Raw genomic sequence first — 18,018 nt, 5'->3', positions numbered from 1 at the left:
TATTAACACTGCAGCTTATATTTTGAATAGAGTTTCCATTAAAACCATCATTTCTAAAACCTCTTATGAGCTTTACAAAGGATTAAAAGCAAATATTTCTCACCTAAGGAGTTTTGGATGCAAATGTTTTGTCTTAAATAATGAAAAGCACACCTTGAGAAAATTTGATGCTAGGAGTGATGAGGCAATCTTCTTAAGCTATGCATTGAACTCTAAAGCATATAGGGTGTTTAACAAAAGAACTCTAATTATAGAAGAGTCGTTTCATATTGTTTTTTATGAGACTAATGTTGTACAAAGAAATGTAGTGTTTGACGATGATGATGTAGATGACATTGAGAAGAAAATGGAAAAGATGAGCTTAGACAGCAAAAAGAATGATGGAGAACACTCGAAAGAGAACAATGATAATGAACCATCATTAGAAGACTTGCAAAGAGTTGAAGAACAGCACAATGATCTTCCTAAAAGCTGGAGCTTTGTAAGGAATCATCCTCAAGAACTTATTATTGGTCATCCCTCAGAAGGTGTCAAAACTAGAAGAGGATTAAGAAAAGCTTGTCAATATCTGGCATTCATATCAGAAATGGAACCAAGGAACTTTGAGGAAGCTAAAAAGGAAGAAAGTTGGATGATTGCTATGTAAGAAGAGTTAGGCCAATTTGAAAGGAACAAGGTTTGGACCTTAGTTCTAAGGCCAACCAACCATCCACTTGTTGGTACAAAATGGGTATTTAAGAACAAGATGGATGAGTTGAGAAATATGGTAAGAAACAAGGTAAGGTTAGTTACTCAAGGCTACAATCTAGAGGAAGGTATTGATTATGATGAAACATTTGCCCCAATAGCTAGATTAGAAACTATTAGACTCTTACTAGCTTATGCATGCTTTTTGAACGTTAAACTGTTTCAAATAGATGTTAAAAGTGCATTTCTTAATGGCTTTATACTAGAAGAAGTATATGTTGAACAACCTTTTAGTTTTGAAGTGTTTGATAAAATTGATCATGTATATAAATTGCATAAAGCTTTTTATGTATTAAAACAAACTCCTAGAGCTTGGTATGAAAGACTTTCTAAGTTCTTAATTGAAAAAGGATATTCTAGGGGGAGTGTAGATAATACTTTGTTTATTAAGAAAAATGAGGCTGATTTGATTATTGTTCAAATTTATGTTGATGATATAGTATTTAGTGCTACTAATGAAAGGTTGTGTGAGAATTTCACTAAGGAAATGCAGGGAGAATTTGATATGAGCATGATAGGAGAGCTAAAGTTCTTTGTTAGTCTACAAAACAAGGAATGTGACGATGGAATATTCATCAACCTAGAGAAGTATACTAAAGAAATGTTAAAGAAATTCTATGTGATGAATATAAAGTCAATTGGAACTTTCATGAGTCCTCCCACAAAGCTTGACAAGGATGAGAAAAGAAAAGAAGTGGACCAAAACCCTTATAAAAGTATGATTGGCTCACTTCTTTATTTGACTGCAAGTAGGCCTAATATCATATTTAGTGTATGCTTATGTGCAAGATTCTAATCATGTCCCAAGGAATCACATTTGACTACTGTGAAAATGATTTTTAAATATCTCTTGGATATTCAAAGCTTAGGCTTATGGTATCCAAAAGGTTCATCTTTTAATCTTTTTGGCTACTCTGATGATGATTTTGCAGGTAGCAAAACTGGTCGAAAAAGCATTAATGGTACTTGTCAATTCCTTGAAAGCATGCTTGTATCTTGGTCTTGCAAAAAACAAAATTCAGTTGCTCAATCAACTATCGAAGCTGAATATATATCACTAAGTAGTTGTTGTGCACAAATACTTTAGATTAAAAAGCAACTAAATGATTTTCGAATGGCTATGCACAAAGTTCCTATATATTATGATAATATGAGTACCATTAATATCTCCAAAAATCCTGTTCAACATTCTAGAACAAAGCACATAGAAATAAGACATCATTTTATTAGAGATCATGTGCTTAAGGGAGATGTTGAAGTAGATTTTATTGATACCTTGCATCAATTAGTTGACATTTTCACAAAACCATTGAATGAAGAACAATTTTGTAGAATTAGGAGAGATTTAGGAATGATTGATATCAATGAACTCTAATTTATGCTGAATTGATCATGTTTTTTATGATAAGTCTTGTGATAATCATGTCCACTTTTTGACATATTTGATTAAAGGAGGATTATAATGAGTTAGAGGAATGGTAAAATAGAAACCGGGATCACTGTAATTAGTGAAGAACCCCATTTAACTAATTAGAACAATTCTGTCCTAGGATATCTAAGCAAGTTAGTAAATTGATAATCGATTAATGGTGTTCATAATCAATTAAAGAAAATCTGACTCTTTAGAAAACCTTGAGTCAGATACATAATAACTAATTAAGAAATGAGCTAATCAATTAAAGGACCTTTGGCTGCTAAAAGACTAAGGCACGGTGAAATTTTGAAAATTAGAAAAAAAAAAGACTGGGCAAGAGGTACTGAAAACCACCCATTCAAAACATGGGTAACCGGTTATTAACCTCATTAAATACCCCCCCCCCCCCCCCCCCCCCACCTATTTAGAGAGTAAGTTACATTGAAGATCAATATCCAAAAGCCTTTAGATTTTCCTTTCCTTATTTTCCTCTCCTTATTTTCCTTCAAAACCCGAAAAACCCTAGGAAATAAAATCCCATGGCAAAAACATCACTTATCCACAAAGTAGTTGAAAAGGAAAAAGTAAAGTTGATGATCCTCCATCACATCCCCTTAAGAAAAAAGGAAAAATCAAAGAATCTTCAACAGAGGATAAAAAGAAAAGCAAAAAGAAAATGACAAAGAAAGAGAAAAGACCGACAGATGCAAGAGCCACCACAGAGAAAGGTATTTCTTCCTCTTCTCAATTTTGAAATGACTTGCATGCTGATAGATTTAGGAAGATTGAGAATGCTACAATTTCTTGTGGAAAAGTTTTTGACTGGGAAAGTTTTAATGATTCATTGGGAGTAAAAGAGGATCTAGGGGGATATTTTGAAATATTGAAGTTAAGGTATATAAGTACATTTGGAGATAGAATGTTTAGCCATTCTTTAGTTAAGGAATTATATTTTAGCATTGCTATTGACAAAACTGGACTGGAAGATCAAGAATAATTTGCAAACGATAGCTTAAATGTGTTCTTAGATGGTAAAGATTTGCAAATTAATGCTCAGGATTTAGGAGAATTTCTCAAAACTGAATTTGAAGTAGGAGAGTACAAGATGCATGGAAATATGAGCTAAACCATTTATAGGAGATGGTAACTGGAAAAAAGGAAAAGTTTCCCTCTAGAAGTTATACGAGTGAGATTAAGAATGTTCAGCTTAGCATTCTCCATTATTTTATTGCAACCAAATCTCACTGAATGTAGGAAGGTATATGGTAAAAAGAATCAAGGCAACCCTATTAGGGGACAAAGCAGACTTGCCTTATGGCAATATTCTTATAGCCTTGGTGAAAAAGAAAGGAATATGGAATGAAAGATTTCAATCTGATCTTAAAATAAACAAGGATCAGTGGATATTTCTAGGAAATGTACTAAAAATGGGGTACAAGATAGAGAGAAATGAATGCATTAAGGTGACAAATGGTACACCTCTGCCCCCTCCAATTAGAAGTTGTTCAACACCTTTCACTAGAACCAGTCAGCTCCCTCTTCAAAATGAATTGATCTTTAATCTCCTCATGAGAATCGATGGGAAGTTGACTGATCAGGTTGAGAAGATTGTAAAGATTGAAGAAAAACTCCAATAGCTTGAAGCCCTGTTACATCTAACCAAAGAAACAAAATCTTCTGAAGTGTTAGCCACTACTACAATTCAATCCAGTGAGAGAATAGCTATAGAACAATTTAAGGATGCTGTTTCTGATCATGAAGAGGAAATTGGACAAGAAATATTTAAAGAGAATGTTGAACAACAAGAATAGGAAAAGGAAAAGACATTTAAAGATTGAAGAAAAACTCCAATAGCTTGAAGCCCTGTTACATCTAACCAAAGAAACAAAATCTTCTGAAGTGTTAGCCACTACTACAATTCAATCCAGTGAGAGAATAGCTATAGAACAATTTAAGGATGCTGTTTCTGATCATGAAGAGGAAATTGGACAAGAAATATTTAAAGAGAATGTTGAACAACAAGAATAGGAAAAGGAAAAGACATCAACCATAGAAGAAAATGAGGGAAAAAGAGGAATGGAAAAAGAATCAATCATAGAAGAGAATGAGAAAAAAGAAAAATGGAGAAAGAACCAACCACAGAAGAGAATAAGTAAGAAAAAGAAATGGAGAAACAACCCTAAGCTGAAAAAGAAAACTTAGCTGCTTAAAAAGGTGTAAATCTAAGAGAGTTTAAAGAGATCCTAGTTTCTAACTTTATCATAGACATCATTAAAGAAGCTAAAGCTGATCAAGCACAACAACAAGTAGAGATACAAGAAGTTCAGTCAGCTCCACAAGAGATAGAACAAACTGTAGGAGAAGCAAATCTAGACAAGGGTAAAGTTATTGATACTGCTCCTATCATAAAGAAAAATGCTAGTAAAGGTAAGAAAACTATGGCCACCAAGACCAAAACCTTCAGAAGAAGAAAGTCTACTAGATTGGCATTGACTTCTACTCAAAAGTCCTATAAACCTGTATCAACTCAACCTATCTCATCATCAGACTCCCCATCCCACTCCTTTCCCAAACCTCTCAATGTTCATTTTGACATTGACGAATCCTTACCTTCATCTGATTCAGATTAGAACCTTTTTAGATGATCCCAAAAAAGGAAAAAAATAAGAATATTAGGAAAAAGAACTAATAGGAATGATGGGAATGATGAACTCAGTATTTAATATATGCTTTTATTGTCTTTGCTTTAGTATGTTTTTTTTTTTTATTTTGTGATGAACAATGTTGAACAATGTTTGTGTGGTTTATATGTTTTATGATAATGTTATGTGCTAAACAATGTTTATATGGGTTATGTGGCTTATGTTGTGCTGACTTTTTATATTTTTATGTTCAACTTATACTGAATGGTTGAGAATTCAACATATGCATACATATATGTATATATATATGCTCTTGTGTTTGAATGGCCTTATGTTTGATAATTTTATTAGAGCTTTTATTCAAAGGGAGCACATATTAAGGAGGAGCAATTCCTAAAACTATATAAAAAATTCTTGTCATTTACAAACATCGCACTCTTAATCTATGGGTGTTTTGTCATTATCAAAAAAGGGAAGAATGTTGACTTTATATGTTTTTAATGATAACAAAACATTCATCATTCATTGATGTCTACTCTTGTTATTTAAGTGTGCAGAATTTAATTTAATACCCCTAACAAAGTTGTTAATTAAAGGCAAGTCAAGAAGCTAACTAAGTTTAATGAAAAGTTAATCAGTTAAAAGGGAAAAAGCAAGTAATGAACAAAAACAGAACCTTAATAACTTACTATCAAGGGACCTTAATCAGTTAAGGCATTGCTGTGTGATAAGCTGAAGTAAAACAAAAATATGCTAATAAATTAAAAAGTCTAGTTAATCGATTAGAGCATACGGTCCTAGTATCTTCAAGCTTCAAAAAGAAGTTTGAAAATATAGTTGACCATTGAAAAGAGTCAAAATGAAGAATTTCAAAATTTGAAGATTTTCTAGCTTATTTTAATTGGATATTATTAAAGAAAGTAAAGCCTCAATCAGTTAAAAGATGATCAAACAAATTAAAGAGAGAATGCGGGGTAGAGAGAAATGAAAACAAAATGTTCGTAACTAGTTAGAGCCTATCGTAACTAGTTAGAGAAGTTTGTTGAAGGAGAAAAGTCTGAAGACAAAAAACTCAAAGATGGTTAGAGTAGAGAACACAGCAGCAAGACAATGCAAGGCAAAGAAGATGTAATTAGTTAGAGCTATCTATAACCGATTAGCCAAAGTTTGTCTGTTTTTTTGAATTTATGCACTAAAGGACAAAATAATGGCTATAAGTGCATCAGAGTTGTTTCTAACAGCTAGAAACTATATCCAATAGAAAAATCTAACTCTTCAAATATAAAAGGAAGCTCCAATGGTCAAAGAAAGAAGATTTGAAGAGAAAAGAGCTACTTTGAGCAAAAAGCCAAATATTTTTCACCAAAAACACTTATTCTTCATTCCAAATCCAATAAAAGTTTTTGAGCTTGATTGTAATCTATCCAGACTTGTAAAGGTACTTAGTTGTGCTTCTTTTTCTTTTCTTTCTTAGGAAATTAGAGAGTAGGAAGCACTCTAAAACTTATTGTAAGGGATTAAAGCTTGGGTTGAGAGCTCACCTTGTAAAAGCTAGGTAGAAGTTGTAAATTTCACTAGTATAGTAAAGGTGGATTGAAAATCCTTGATTGGGAGGTCAAGGTAGTGGATGTAGGTCAAAAGGACCCAACTACTATAAATAGCTTGGCATTGTCCACTTCTCTTTATCTTTCCTTACTTAGTGTTTTTTAGCCACTAAAAGCTTCATATTCATTTTCCCCTACTCAGTTAAAAGCTCTATCTTTTAAAAAGGGTTGAGCTTAAAATTTTTAGTGCTATTCACCCCCCCTCTAGCACTCCATTAGGACCAACATCGACCTTCTCCAAAAGCACCTAGATCCTCTCTCTTTGCTGAACAAGGAGTTTGCAATTCACTAGAAAAATTTCCTTTTAAAGGTTCAAGCATAACCTTTACACATTGCTTTTTCAAGAGAATCAAGCATAACTTTACACATTACCTTTTTATGGGAGCAAGCATACACTGTCTTTCAAAGGTTAGGGCATAACCTTTCTCTTGTGCAAGCTTAGAGTAAATGATACCTGTAGAAGGTGGGTTTTTATTAATAAGTACATGGAGGAAGATTCTAGTAGAATAGAAAAATGATTACTAAATATGTGATGGAAAACACAAGGTAGCTTACAAGTTTTTTGGAAGAATATGAATGGCTTACTCTAGCTTGGTTTTTCTCTCCTTTTCCTCTTCTTTTTCATCTCATTTGATTTTTGATCAAATGATCTTTATCTCAACTCTTCTCTTGCCTAAATTTTGTTGAAGAAGTCCTTTTTATACTTGGAAAAAGTTTATAGCCATTGAGGATGACTTCATGGAGAAACTAGTGATTTTTCTTGTCTCTTTTGTGTTTAACAACTATCGAGAATCGACTTTTTCTTTTCGAGAATCAATTCTTCTTTAGTCTAAAGCTTTCTGTTTTTTTTAGAATCAATTTTTCATTCTTTAGGTGTCAATTCTTCTTGTCTAAGAATCAATTCTTGCTGATCTAGATGTTGATTCGTCTAAATTTGATTCAAAGGTGACACCTTTATAATTTTTCAACAATCAAATCTTTTTTCACCAAGTGTCAGTTCTTCATTGTAGTTAGGTGCTAAAATTTGAATTTAAACTTGATCTTTGACGCTTCAATGGTAGTTACCTAGTGAATTGCCATGGTAAGCTGCTACAACCGCCTTTTTCCTCTTTTTTATTATTATTTTTATTTATTTTTCTTTTTTATTTAGGATTCATGGGTCTTAAAGTAATGGGTTTACTTTACAATAGCCAAGGTCATACTTCAAGGACATCAAAGAAGCACAGCTTTTAATTGTGCTTAGAGGTACCCCGTTACAAGAAAGCAAAATAAAATGAAATAAAGTAAAATAAAATAAAACAAACAAGCATAAATGCTTGGATAAAACTATAGTATCTACAAGTTCAAGCTCATAAATTTAAAGTCACCCATGGTGGAAACTCGACTTAACGCTTGCTATAACGTCAAGTATTTAGTTCAATGAGACAAAATACACTATCTGTTTGTGACTGCTAGCACTATAATATGATATATTATATTATGTTAATGTAGTAAGCTCAATGTGATAAATACCAAGAAAGGTGTGAATTGGTATTTTAAAATTTTCTTTGCAAGCTTAATGACAAATAACCTTTTTTTGAAAAACAATTTTTCTTCTTCTGTAAAAAACAAAGCAAGTGATTTTTCTTTAAAGCAAGCATCAACAATAAATCACAAGATATAAAAATAAATCAAGATACAAGAATTTTATAGTGGTTCAACTTTCTTAAACACCTACATCCACTCTCTTGGCTTACTAAGGAATTTTCAATCCACTAAAAAGATTCTTGCTTTTTAAAAGGATCACTTACATAATCCACAAAGAGATTTTTGGTTTTTAATGGGATTAAGCAATAACCTTTATACTAACTTTTTCACAAGATTAAGGGATAACCCTTACACTAACTTTTCAAGATTAAGTTAGAACTTTTACAAATGTGTGTTCAAAGGAGTAATAATAAAGATTTTCCTCATAAAAGCTAAGTGTTAAAGGTTTAAGCTTGGGTATGAAGAGAAAAATCAATCTCACAAATATCAGCTCAAGGATTTGCAAGTAAGTGAGATTGAATGGCTTTTGATTGCTTTGTTGGAAGACTAAGATTAATGCTACAGAGAAAAGATAAGCTCTCTAAGGTTTCTCCACTTTGGTGTTGTCTTCTCTTACTTTAAAATGAGTCAAGGGTAGCCTTTTATGGTCTGAAGAAAGTTTGGAGCTGTTAGACACAAGTTTGAATCAAATCTGGCCATTGCTAAAGCTTGAAGGTTGACTATGATGCTTCTAGGTTTGACTATGGTTTTCTAAAATCTTGAACTAAGGCTTCCATACACGACTCTTGAGATCTTCTACTTGATCCACTTCCAGAAGCTTGTGATTTTCGAAGTCTGGCTTGGTGTAGTCAACTATAGGTGCTTGAGGGTCAACTATGGCTTTTCAAATCATCAATTTTTACGAATGTTCTACCTTAGAGTTGACTATAGCTTCATCAGGGTCGACTATGGCTACTCAAATCTCTAATTGTGCTTGCATTCTATCTCAAGGTTGACTATGGGTTCATGTCTTCGTGATTTTTCATTCATTCATGGCACAAGGTACACTATAAAGCTTATAGGGTCGACTATGCCTTATTTATTTCACAATTCTTAAGTCATTCATCAACCATTCTACCATAGGGTCGATTGAAGCTTTTCTAGGGTCAACTCTTGCCTTGTGTCTTGAACATTCCTTGACTTTTTGACTCTTCACTTTAGCTATTTCTTCCATGTTTTTTTCCTATTTTATCAATCAAAACATGTTTGCTTTATATTTAGTCAGCTTAAGGCTCAATGTTTTGAAAAGCTTTGTCATGTTTTCTAATGATGAATTTGCTTTTCAAACATTTGTATAATCTTAGAAGGATCAAAACATGATATTACACAATTTCAAATGCTTAAAATCAAAACCAAGATATCACACAACTTTGTCAAATCAAAACATAAGATATTTAATGCTAACAATCTCTCCCTTTTTGATATGACAAAATTATGAGCATATTTGCATTTAAAATCTCTTGAAAATTCTCCCCTGACTGTATTTGTCTCTAAGCCTTTATTTGAAAACTTTTAAGTTCAAGTAAGGAGGGTTTTGAAAAATAATATGAAGTCTATACTTTTCCCCTCAACACATGCATGCAGTTTCAAGAAGTTTTCAAAAAGTTTCAACTTTGAATGAATAGTACGAGCAATTTAATGTGCTCATAAACCTTCTCTCCCTTTTGTTATATAAAAAATGAATAAAAGAGTGAGCTTTAAGCACCGAGTCTTAAGAGACAATGGTTAGTGAAAATCATCAAATATATGAGCATTAAGATCAAAGAATGTCTAACTATCAATCCAAAGCAATAAGATATATTTCTAGTCAATGTATTTTCAACCAAGGCATGAAGAAATATATCAATTCAACACAATCAAAAAGCAATATATATATATATAATTTTTGTTGGTCCCGATAATATGTGCTAGAGGGAGGGTGAATAGCACAATTTGGCTCTTGACAAGATTGGAAACTAATTTTTAAAACTTAAGAAAACAAAAACAAAGTATAAAATGCATAGCAATTTAGAGTGGTTCGATCCAATACCTACATCCACTACCTTGATTATCCAACCAAGGATTTTCCCACAAATCCACTATAGACTAGTGAAATTCACAAGCTTTCACCAAACTTTACAATGACTTTTACCAGGCTCAGCCAAAAACCTTTTACACTAGTTTTTCAGAGGCTCAACTAAAACCCAATGTGGTTTTCCAAGGCTCAACCGTAACCTACAACAATCAAGCTATCCCAAGCTTGAACAACCCCTTAGAGTGACTCCCTCACTCTAAGAATACAAGAGAAGTAGTAAAAGAAAGTACCTATGATCACTTGTTGATATAATTGGTACAAGATTGAGTGCTAAATACAAATGCAAAGAGTAGGCGTTTAAGTGCAAACAAATGCAGTGAAGCTTTTTTTATTTTTCTACTTTCTATAGCTCAAATCTCATTCAAGGCTTCAAAAAAACTTCTTTCTAATTGTTGGAAGACCCTTTTATACTTGGAAATGCAACTCTGATGGCAGTTTGGCAGTTTATATTCGTTGAAAATAGTTGAGGATGAGTTCTAGCCGTTAATCTATCTTGTAGTTCTCTGGTTCAAATTGTAGATAGAGAGCTTTTAGTCGACTAACTTGGTTGACTAAGTTGGTTTTGTTTCTGGTTTGTAGATTCTGGCATAGAGCACTTAATCGACTGACTTGGTTGACTAAATTGATTCTATTTCTCAAACTCTTCAGCCTGTCATTTCTCCAATTTGAAATTTGGTCAACCAATGTTCTTCCTTGTTTCACTAATAAACTTCCTTCTTGTTATTTAGTTACATCTTGTTGATTTTATCCTTCTTTTTCTTTCAAAAATACTCTTTGAATAGTCAATAAATTAATTTCATATATTACTTTTTTGCTCACTCAAGTAAATATATTAGACACACATAAATGAGAATATTTTATTATCATCAAAAACTAATGGAGCCAACAATCTCCCCCTTTTTGATGATGACAAAACACTTCTTGATTAACAGCATAGTGTCATTTTAATTCTCTTTAGTTTTCTGAAAAAGAATTAAGGATTGCTCCCCCAAAGTATAAGCTCCCCATTAGTGTGTGCATATTTTGCTTATATTTATTTCAGCCAATTTTATTCTCATCATATAGAAAATGATATTGTACATTTAGAGTATACATGTGTTCAGCAATATAGAGTGATTTGCAGCAAGTAAGTATTAGCAGATCATCATTAAACTTTCAGCTTTAAGTGTTGACAGAGTTTCATCATTGTTTCAGCAGCTGTCAATAGTTTATTGATTTCAGATAATGTTCACTTCATTTATGTTTCAATTGATATACTATCCATACCATCCATATCTATTTTCAAATAGAAATTATCCACAATGCCATAACAAAAATCATTTATCAACATGTAAATCAATATCAACATGGCACCAGCAGATTTTGTTCATAACACTCAAAATACCAAAATAACAAAATATTAGCACACTTCAATTTTTAGCAATAAAGCAACATAGTTATATCAGCATTCATTTTTCACATACAACCACATAAATAACAGAATTAAAACTGAGTGTTTAAGTGCCACCATGGCACAAATAACAGTTAACCAACAAGTGTTTCGAAACTGCCCCTGGACTTTTTTTTCTTCCTATCTCCTATTTTTCTAAGTTCATTCATCTTTGATTCTGTCTTCTTTCCTTTCCTAGGTTTCTTCCTGGTTCCTCTACCCTAACATTTTTTAATTCTCTAGTTCTTGGTTCCTGCACCCACTCTATTCTACTCCCCCTTTTTGTCAGCATCAAAGGGAGGGGCTTTGTCAAGCCCGACTCTACAATATATTTATTATGCCATTCCTACATAAGAATGCATGTTGCTTACTTGGATACCTCAGAAATCGTTAAAGGACGACAATGTACCAAATGGTACAATTAAGTTGAATTAAGCCTTGAACTAGTCCAAATAGAGATTTTAAGATGAAATTGAGAATTTCAAAACCCCAAAATGACTTAAAATGGTGATTCGAAGTTCGAAGACCTATTAGGAGTCAAATTGGAATTTTCATGACCTAGGGGCAAAACGGTCATTTTGCCACTCGAGGTTAAAATTGGAATGTTGGAAGAAGTTTTTGATCAAGATTGACTATTTAGAACATAATTTAAGTTTGAGAAGTGAAAAATTTTAATTTTGGTGTTTTTCTGAGCATAGGGATAAAATAGTCATTTTGCCACCCTAGGGCAAAATTGTAATTGTATACCACCCAACACTTGTCGAGCATATGGATTTTACCCAATATTATCATGGATAATTGAAGGATTTTATGTGGTGGAGAAATAAAGCTTAATAGTTAAGAATTTAAAAATGAACCAATGGTAAGGTGACAAGTGTCAAGCTTTTATTTCTTTATAATTTTCCCTATAAATTAGCACAAAACCAGCCCATTTCTCTTCATTATGGCCAGCCAGAGCAAGAACAAAGGAAGAAAAGGAAGAACAAAACCCTAGGTGGAAAAATTCAAGGGAAAAGTGTGAAAATACAAGGAAACAAGTGAAAAAAAAGGTAACATTTTTTAATTAAGCTTGAGATCTCTCTTTCTTAAGCAATTTTTTCTTATTTTTCATGGTTGAATCACATGATTTCATGATGAATCTCTTGCTAGCCGAACACTTAGAGAGAGATTTTGATGGTTGTTTTGGTTAGATTTGAAGATGTTCTGGTGTTTTTAGTTGATTGGTGATGTGTAGCATGAAAATCAAGCAAGAAAAATTCATGTTCTCCCATCACCCATCATTGGCCGAATTTTTCATGTAGAGTGTGGATGGTGGATTTGACTTTATTTCAAGTGAATTGGTTAGGAAATGATGAATTACGGTGAGAAAATCAAGTAGGAAAAATCATAGTATTAATGCACCCACCATGGCCGAAATTCCCAAGAGAAAATGTGAAATTGATTTTGCTAAATTTTATGCTATTTGACTTGTGTTTAATGGTTTGGAAAATTGGAAGAAAAATGGAGTTAATTGAAGTTGAATTGGACATATTGGCCAATTAATCGAGTGATAGATCGAATTAGGCCAATACCGTTTTATTTAAGTACACAATTGAATTTGTGTAGAACACCGTGTTTAGACGATAATCCGAACAATTCACATCCCATTTCATGCATTAGTATAGAGCCTGAATTGGTTTTATAACAATTTAGCACAAAGGTAGTAAATGGCTTATTGTGCATTATGTCTAGCTGCTGAACATTCTGGCAAAAGTAAAGAGATAGTACTTGAGGATCAAGAATCGAAGTACTCGAAATTCGACTCCCGAAATAGTGAGTAACCTTACTATTATCTTAATTATCTAAAGTGATTTTTATCTGATTTTGTGATTTTATGGAAAATGAGTTAAATGGTAAATCTTTGTGTTTTGTAATTAAAATGTGATTTAATGAAATGATTTTATAACATTGTCTTGAAATGAAATGATGGTTTGAAAATAAAGTAATTAGAGACTGTTTTCATGTGTTGTAAATTCATGGTTTGAATCGAATGGCTTATGACAATATTTGCATGAATGGCTAAATTGGTATTTGTGTTGAAATATATGAACTGTGTATTTAGCCTTGAGAGGCTGGATTGTGATATAATTGCCATGTCATGCGGTTGAGATTTTATTGAATTGGTGGGTTTAGCTTGCTGCAGTGGGCAGGTTCCGTGGACTAGCCTATTAGAGGGGCACGATAACCTCGTTATATTCTTACCTCGGTCGGAGAGGCATGTAGGGTAACTCCCGAGGTACAACTTTAGAGTTCACTTCATGCCAAACCACCACGTGAGGGTGAACTCAGCCAACGCCAAGAAACGACTATGTTTTCAAAATAAAAACACGATTTATGCGTACATAACTTTTTAACAGCCTTAGCGGATTCGGTTGGGATAGCCCTCGGCCAAAGTATCCCTAATAACTGAGTATGAGAATGATTTTGGCACGAGCCAAAGCTTTTAAGAAATTCATAAGCCATGTTGATTACTCGATTTATATGAATTAATTTTATTTGGTTGAAATGAGTTGAAAGGTGATGAATTATAGTATGTTAAACTATTTTATCTATCTCCATTTACTCAGCTTTAGATATTTTAGATGATCTTTGTTTACTCACTGGGATTATATAATCTCACCACCCTCCTTTTCACCCATTTCAGGCTTAGGATAGTCAGTAAATAGCTCATTTCGTTGAGGGCTACAGTTGGACTTGCATTCTCAAAAACTGTAGGTTTACCGCTTTTGATACTTTTGGTCATTCGTGGGCCTACGTGTCACTGTAAATTAAATCTTATACTTTGGTTATATGTATTACAGTATGTATGAATTTATTTAGCTTTTACGCTACAAAAATTATTTACCGATAACTCTATAAATATTATTTTATAAGAAAATAGAATATTTTATTGAATATTTTTATTATATTCAAATAGTTATAATTTCACTTTAAATGAATGTTTTAGATATCTAAACTTATTTTTTATTATGAAATATGTGTTTTTCACTCGCATACTACACTTTTAGCTAGTTTCGAAATTTTTGAGGAAAAATTACCAAAATGCCCCTGTGAGACAGAAATCATTTTTTTATTGATTTAAGTGGGACATAGCTTAAAATCTTTTAGAACATGATATTTGGCAATGGTTACTCACAGGGGAAATGAGAAACTGATATTAAATCCTTACGGGGTTTCGATTGACATTTCGGGTAATGAGTGTCGATCGGGACACTGCGACGGTTGTCATGGGCTCGAGGGGAGTACCAAGTCGTGACAGGCTTATATTCATCTGATGAGTTAGAGGGTGAGGACTCAGTGCTGTAGAAAGGGATGAGAGGAAAATGAGAGGGCTCTCGGAGAGGTGATGAATGTCTTGGAGAAGGTTTTAGTGAGGACTTGTCTGAGACAGAGATTGGAGAGGAGGCTGAAACTGGTTTGGATTTCTTTGCCAACCTGGAAGACTTTCTTTTTTTAAGAAAAGCTATCTTGGTTGCCATAGTCTTCCTGCTTTTGGTTGATCATTTTGCCTCAGTTGGTGGTGCTGCAGTGGCTTTGGCTTTCCCTGCTTTTGACTTTACTTTGGCAGCTGATGCAGATTTTTTTCCTTTTCCCACACCTTCACCATCTTTTTGAGTTTCTGTCCTGGCAGTGTCCTTTTCAGCTTCTCCTTCTTTAACCATTTGGTGGAAGATATCCATGATGGAAACTTCCTCTGAGTTTAGAGGAGATGCCTGGTGTTTATCTATCTCTGTATCATTTTTACTTTGAGGTTCAAGGGAGGTTGTCTTGGCTAGTTGATCAACCCCTTGAGGGGAGTCTTCAGTCTACAGAGTAGGACTAGCAAATTTATAGGTGAAATTTTCAGCCTGAATGCCAAAACTTTCAACATGAGGAGCAAATTTTTCTATTGACTTAGCTGAATTTTCAACAATTTGTTGTGCAGGTGCAGTGTTGGATGTGGCAGAGCTGTTTGCAGCCACAAGTTCAGATGGCATGTTTTCCTTCTCCTTCAGCTTGTTTTCCAACTTCGTGATTTTATCTTTCATTTTCTGTAGCTTCATTTCTTGGTCAATTAGCGTACCATCAATCCTCATGAGCAAATTAAAAATCACTTCATTTGAAAATTTAGAGGGAACTTCTTCAGGTTGAGCAGGTAAGCTGTGTTCTTTTCTTGGACCAATCTTGGAGGTTTTAATGAACCTTTCTCCATCAAGTACATACCCTATTTTAACCAAGCTGCGATACTGAATAGCTTGATCTTTGGTTTTTACTAGGTCCATATCATATCTCTTTGACCATATTCCCTTCTTTTGCACAAGGGATGTAATCACATTCCCATACGGCAGATTTACCTTATCAAGTCTGTAGGCACTTCTCATTTTCTCAATCATAAATCTTCCCAAATTCAAAGACACCCCATTGAAAGCATGTTCCATCAGCCAAAGATCCTGGAAGCTGATGTAGTTAAGGCTTCCACTTCTACCTTGTATATTTGCTACTATGAAATAGTGTAGAATTCTGATCTGAGGGCTGGTTATCAAACTAGAATTACTTTTTGAAGAATATTTTTCTTTCTTTCCAATAATAATCTCCCACAATGAGGTCGAATCATATTTTACAAGCAGTTCAAATTCACCTACTTTGTACTCTATTTTCAGTAGGTTCCCTAAATCCTCAACAGTCATAACAAACTCTTTTCCATTTAGGTAAACATTCAAACCATCTTTTACATAATCATCAGAATCTATTAATTCCTTTCCTTTCAAAGCAATTCCAGAATAAAACTCTTTGACCAAACTTGGACTGTAAAACCTATTCTTAAAGGTGATGTAGCTTTTTAGTTTTAGTTCATTAAAGTACTTAGATAGACTGGTTTGGATTCTACATTTTCCTTAAAACTCTTCCAGTCAATGAATTTTCCACAAAAGATTTGTGCATTCTCGATATTCTTGAATCTATACTCATGCAACTTATTCCTAAATTTTGAAGAGGAAGAACTAGTACCTTTGTGGAGTGAGGGCTCTGTTTCCTTTTTCTTGCAAGTTTTCTTCTTCTTTTCTCTAAGTTTCTTAGATATATCTTTCACTGAACTAGGCATGATTTTCAGTTTCTTCTTCACATTTTTAGTTTCTATTTCTTTTTCCATTGGCCTTTCCCTTTCTTCTTTTCTGATATCTCTTTGCTCTGAGATGTTCTAGCCATGTTGGTTGTAGAAATTTCTGAGCGTTTGAGTCGGTTTCAAAGGCAAACAGGGAGATTGAGGTTTTTGTTTTTAGAGCAACGAGTTTCAAGGGAGAGAGGAGGAGAGGCAGTTAGCAGTTGTAAAAAAAAATTGTTCACATTCCTTTAAGTGCAACCTTATTTTATTTCTTTATAATTTCAAACTTCCTCTAAATTTTGGTTATTTACCTTTGACAATTTTTCTTCATTCCTTTTGCACCCGGCAAACACATATTTTTACCACATTTTACTTTTTTTTTCTCTATACTCACTGAGTCTTATTGTTTAAGGCTGTTAGACCACTCTTAGTTGACTGAGAAATCCTTAGTCGATTGAAAGCAGTCTATTTTCTATGTGAGAGCTTAAGGTTTTCTTATAATTCCTTCACACTAATCATCCCTAAATTTCTTCTAATATCACAGAATTTATCTTCACTCAGAGGTTTGGTAAAAATGTCTGCTAATTGATGTAAAGTATTCTCAAATTCTATCTTAATATCATTTTTCATCACATGGTCTCTAATAAAATGGTGTCTAATCTCAATGTGCTTTGTCCTAGAGTGCTGCATAGGATTTTTTGATATATTGATTGCACTCATGTTATCACAGTAAATTGGTACATTATGCATTGTTATTCCATAGTCTTTTAATTATTGCTTGATCCAAAGGATTTGTACACAACAGCTTCCTAATGATACATATTCAGCCTTTGCTGTAGACAGTGCCACTGAGTTTTACTTTTTGCTGGACCAAGACACAAGCATCTTTTCTAAAAATTGGCATGTTCCACTAGTACTTTTTCTATCATTTCTGCTGCCAGCAAAGTCAGCATCTGAATATCAAACTAACCTAAGAGTTGAGTCTCTAGAATACCATATTCCTAGTTCTTGAGTGTCTATGAGGTATCTAAAAATTCTCTTAACGGCTGTTAGGTGTGATTCTTTAGATTGTGATTGAAATCTAACACTCAAGTACACACTAAATTGAATATCTGGTCTACTTGCTGTTAAGTAGAGAAGAGAGTCGATCATACCTCTATAGAGCTTTTGATCTAACACCTTACCTTTTTCATCTAAGTTGAGTTTGGTGGATGGACTTATTGGTGTAGAAATTGATTTCATCTTCAACATATCAAATTTCTTGAGCATATCATGAGTGTATCTTTCTTGGTTGATGAAGATTCCTTCCTCACTTTGTTTGATTTGAAGACCAAGGAAGTATTTCAACTCTCTCATCATGCTCATTTCAAATTCACCCTACATTTCCTTTGCAAAGTTCTTGCATAAAGCTTCATTAGTTGCA

This window comes from Theobroma cacao, chromosome 9 (assembly GCF_053813885.1).
Source record: "Theobroma cacao isolate CCN51 chromosome 9, ASM5381388v1, whole genome shotgun sequence".
NCBI classification, from domain to species: domain Eukaryota; kingdom Viridiplantae; phylum Streptophyta; class Magnoliopsida; order Malvales; family Malvaceae; genus Theobroma; species Theobroma cacao.
The sequence above is the reverse complement of the archived record's forward strand: the minus strand, read 5'-3'. Positions refer to the sequence as shown.